The sequence below is a fragment of the Sinocyclocheilus rhinocerous genome, unplaced genomic scaffold (genome assembly GCF_001515625.1).
Source record: "Sinocyclocheilus rhinocerous isolate Xijiao unplaced genomic scaffold, SAMN03320098_v1.1 scaffold1219, whole genome shotgun sequence".
NCBI lineage: Eukaryota > Metazoa > Chordata > Actinopteri > Cypriniformes > Cyprinidae > Sinocyclocheilus > Sinocyclocheilus rhinocerous.
This window is the reverse complement of record NW_015634012.1, coordinates 359,415-364,624: the sequence shown is the minus strand read 5'-3', so window position 1 is coordinate 364,624 and position 5,210 is coordinate 359,415. Positions and strand designations below refer to the sequence as shown.

At 38.2% G+C, this 5,210-nt stretch overlaps 1 protein-coding gene across 1 annotated transcript in view; it reads left to right on the top strand.

Annotated features, from left to right (window-relative positions):
• The first annotated feature begins 448 nt into the window (after positions 1-448).
• The window catches only part of LOC107744977 (adhesion G protein-coupled receptor L1-like), a 22,849-nt gene continuing 18,087 nt past the window's right edge, over positions 449-5,210 (top strand). Inside the window, exon 1 of the mRNA XM_016558811.1 lies at positions 449-507. The gene's annotated coding sequence lies outside the window, so the exon portion shown is untranslated. The remainder of the gene's footprint in view (positions 508-5,210) is intronic.

Genomic DNA, 5,210 nt, shown 5'->3' with positions numbered 1-5,210 from the left:
ACCATGCAGGTATTCCAGGTTAAAATTTACATACTGCGCACAGTATACACACTGTATACTGCAAAACTGGTATGCCTGCTATGCCGTTTCGAATATACATCATGTTCTTTCTCTCACAGCAGCCCAAAGATGCAGAAGCATGGATAGAGGAATGACAGACGGATGGAGGGGAGAGGGGCCGGAGTGCGTGTGACTGGGGGAAGTGTATGTGTGTCATGTGACAGGAAGACTGGAAGGGGTTTTGCGAAACTTTGTGAAAAGCAGTTGAGGCCATTCTCCCCTCTCATTACTCACTCGAGTCATCCTCTCTGTAAAGAGCCTACATCACACTGACAGAATGACGTGATTTGAGAAAGGATAGCCTTTTATTTAATCTCAATTTTCTCTTTTTTCCTGCACCTGTTTTTTCTTTCATTATCTTCACTCTCTCTCTCTTTCGCTCTTTCTTTTGCTCTCTCTGTCTTCTCTCTCTTTTTTCCGATGCTTGAATAGAAGTGGACCAAAAAGGTAAAGACCACAATGAACATAAAAAACACAGCTCGCCCCGCCCTCCTCCTCCTCCTTCTCTTCCTCTTCCTCTTCCTCCCCCACTTCCTTTTCCGTTTCCTTTCCTTCCCTCATCCCCCTCTCCTAATCCAGCACCTTGTGTAGTGCTCATGTTTGATGTTTATATCCCTCCTTCTCTCTTTACCTTTCTCTCTCTCGTTTTCTCTCTTGCTTTCTCTGGCTTATTACCGAACCTCCTTCCAGATTTGGTTCTTGTTTCAGATAACACCGACAAGCCCCATCATACATACGGTCCTGCATCCACGCACTAATCCCAGTGCACAGAAGACCTCATGCATGCATATCAAACGCGCACACACGCACGCAACTCTCACTTGAGGAAAAACAGCAGATCTTCACCAGCTGTCCTGCTAAAAGTTCCAATTAAGTCTATTTGAGAAATTAATAACCATCCTTTAATCTGATCACTTCTACCCCAAGGGAAACACGCTCGCCGACTAAATGTGGCACATGCACGCGTGCACGCGCTCTATTCTCTATTCGCACGCACTCGCACGAGCCACTTTACGTCGAGCGCTCCTCCGCTCTACTTTTCTGTTGGACAGGAAGTCATTTCTCCCACTAAACCCATATCCTCCGCCGGCACGCGCACCCATCTGTGCAATTCCACCCTCTCTCATGCGCCATCATTTATTCATTTCTCTATTGTTTGCGATTAATTTTGTATCTGTCCTTCCAGATCCAAAGCGACTCCTCCATACTGTTTGAAACCTTTTTTTTTCTTTCAGACCCTTTTTTGTTTGTCTTCCTTCCTTCCTTCCTTCCTACCTTCCTTCCTTCCTTCAGGTTAACCCCTGTGTTTTCTCTGTACGTTATTTTGGATTAGAGTAACGATTTGTAGAGCTGGTAACTGCCTGACCCCCTGCCAAATGCTCTCTCCCATTTCCAGGTGCTTCAGTGTCTCTTTTTACAAGCTTTCTCTTTTTTGCCATGTCACGTTCTTTCTCTTTTTCATCTGTTCCTGTCGTCTCGGTTGATATCCTTCCAAATTGTCATGTGTTCATCAAAAGCAGCCGCAGGTGTTCTGAGCCTACCTCAGATCCCCCACCTCCGCACACTCTCTGGTCCCTCCTCTCTAATTTGTCATCTGCCAGTGGCGTCATTCTTCTTTTTAATCCCTTCTGTTTTGTTGTCTGCTTTTGGACGCTGCTCAGTGGTGTCTGTAGCAGTCACTCCCTCCCCGTGGTGTGTCTGCACGTGTCCAAAGGGGAGGGTTCGGTGGCAGTTGGCAGCTCTGTAAGATGGCTGCTTTGTTAGGCAGAGCCGGTTCCACTCACGCGGCCTCTCTCTATGGTGCCAATCAGCTCGCAGCCTGATTCGGTTCAGCCAGCCAATCACAGAGATTCGGCCGTACTTGGTCCTCTTGCCAGTCTCTTGAGTATTCAGTTTCAAACTTTTGCAAGACTTGAACTGAGCTTGAACCAGGCATAATTCAGCCTCATAGCATCTACAGATGGCTATATGATTTGAACAATCTGTTCCAAACCCTAGTGAGCTGTCTCGTTGATACTGTCTACATTGGTGACTATCTGCCGAGGCTAAGTGACAGATTTGAATTGTTCTCTACATAGGCAGCGACTGTAATGAGAATGTGGTCATACTAGGCCTTCAAGACCCCATAAAATGGCTTAAAAGTGCAATTTTCTTTCCAGTGTTGACACATTTCCTGTTGAAACAGGAAGTAAGGGCAGGGAATATGGAAAGGCTCATCGTTTTTTTAAATAGCCAATAGCCTTGACATTACATCACAGCCATTCAACATCAACATTATTTGTTGCTTACTATTGTAAGTCCATGGAAGATGGTTTCAGAAGGAGGGGATATACTCATTTTAAATAGGATTTTATTGGCCAAAAATGTGAATGCAGTAACGTTCAAAGGTTTGTGATCAGTAAGATTATTATTATTACGGTAACACGTTACAATAAGGTTCCATTAGTTAATATTAGTTAATTTATTAACTAACATGAACAAACAATGAAGAATACATTTATTATAGTATTTATTAATCTTTGTTAATGTTAGTTACTGAAAATCCAGTCGTTCATTGTTAGTTCATGTTAATTCACAGTGCATTAACTAATGTTAACAAGCACTTTTGATTCTAATAGTGCATTAGTAAATGTTGAAATTAACATGAACTAAGATTAATAAATGCTGTAGAAGTATTGTTCATGCTTAGTTCATGTTAACTAAAGTAGTTAAAGAATGTTAACTAATTAACCTTATTGTAAACCGTTACCATTATTATTGTTATTATTATTTATGCAGATTTTATGAATTTTTTAAAATATATTAAAATAGAAGACTATTAAACTGTTCACAATATTACTGTTTTACTGTATTTTACTGTATTTTTATCAAATAAATAAAAGCATAAGACGTAAAAAAAAACTACCAACCTCAAACTTTTGAACAGTAGATTCATTTTGTAAGAGTACACTATAAAATCAAAGCTAACAAACAGACTAAAAACTACAAAACACCTTAAGTATGCAAAATTATTTCGGACCTCACAATGAATGCGGCCAACAGAGTGTAATGTCATGCTCTCGGGCTTTTGTTTTAAATAATTTATAAATCGCAAATAATATTATAATCTGAATGTTAAAATCCCCCCTACTTTCACATTACCATTAAACTTTGAAGTTTGTATTCCGTGTATTGAGCCAGGAGGTCAATCTGTGGCTTCACATCCTCTATTGGTTAAATGCCTTTTTGTTATACGAATTGGCTGATCAGAGTTCAAGAAACTTGAACTTTGGTTCATGGCAAACCTCCTTTGCATTCGATAGCATTTCCGCTCACCCACGTACGCATGGATATAAATGGAAATGAACACGATATCCAGTGTGGTCGTACCTTAACACTCACTCACACGTACCATGCAAATATTGCTTCAAACTGTTCTGACAAAACTTAATGTTTCCATTTTTGCTAAGCCAGTTACTCTAATGAACAAAAAATACAAATACTGAGTACTTTTCAGTTCTAAAAAAAATACGTATTACTCAGGTCTCTGGAATACTCAACTCTGATTGGTCCATTGTGACATTCTAAAGTCAAATATTTTTGTATAATGAAGCTAAACTGAATAATTGACTGTTTCCCAAGGCAACTGATTTCCCTTTTGTTTGATCAGGACCCTGACGCAATTGACATTTCTTTCTATTCCACCCACCATCTCTGAAAATTTTCATAGAGCTCATTGCAATGGATATTTCTTTTGAAGTACACATGACAAAAACGCTTCTTAAAATGTCGTCTAGATAGGCAGCTCGCCTAGAGGTGGGAACAGAGCAAATCTGTCACTTCCTGCCCATACTCTTCTCATGTATATTTCCTGACTGCACCATTCAGAAACGTGTGTGTGTGTGTGTGTGTGTGTGTGCACCCTGTTCTGTCTCTGTTTTTGTGGGAATGAGTGCTAAACCTGAGACCTGCACCTCAGTGTGAATCTTCCACTCGGCTGACACTGACATCAGTTTACACATCTTCGATGTCAGTCCTCCATTTTGTTTCCACCCCATGGTGCTGTTGGCGATTGTTGTGAGAGTTCTGCCCTACATTTCAGACTGTTCTTACCTGCAATCATGCCACAGCGGACAGCCGGCCCCCTCCCTTCCCCTCTTCCCCCGCTTTATCTGTCCTCTCGCTCTGCTGCTAATTATTTCCTCTATCCTCTATCTATTTCATTAACAGTTAACAATTATTTTCATTAACAACATTGTCTTGACCATCCACCCACGCTGTCTTTGTTTATTACCAATTGTTGGTTTAAGGATCGATTAATTGTCTGATTATGGAATCTTGGTAAGTGCCTTGATGCTGTTGTGCTCAGGGTTTGTCTTTGTTTGAGACACACACACATATACACACTGTTTTTCACCTCTGGGCCAATGTTAAAGGGACAGTTCAGCTAAAAATAAAAAAAGAGTTATCTAGCAGAATGTCCAAGCTTCTCTTCTCCAAATGAAACTGAATGCTGAGCAGGGCTTTCCACTGTTCCCCATTCACTTTCATTGTATAAAAATCTTCTTTTGTGTTACACATACAATTTTGATTAGTGTTTGATTAGTGTTATTTTAGTATTATGTATATACTATTATATTATTAATATTTTGAAATGGGGTTATTTTTTATATTTTCAGTTTTCATTTTAATTTTAGTGTACATTTTAATAATTTTGTTATGTGCTTTTGTTAGTTGTATTACTTTTTATATTTCTATTTAACTTAAGCGTGTTTGTTTAATTGTCAAGACCATAATTTATATGCTATTACAATATGAATTAATATTTTGAATTAGCTTTATTTTTATATTTTCAGTCTTCATTTTAATTTTAGTCTGATTTAGTAATTATGTTTTGTGCTTTTGTCAATTTTATTAGTTTTTTAATACTTGTTTTTAGCTTTTTTTCCAATTTTAGTAAGTTTAAACTTTTATAACATAAATTTAATTGTCAATGCAATTATGTATATACTATTCCAATAATAATAATTATTTTTGAATTAGCTTTATTTTAATACTGCAACTTAAAAGTATTTGTTTAATTTTCGTGGCAACATTTCTAATATGTTTATTTATTTATTTTTTTTTGTTTTTCCATGTAATCTATATTTTATTTTGATATGTTTTGTTTC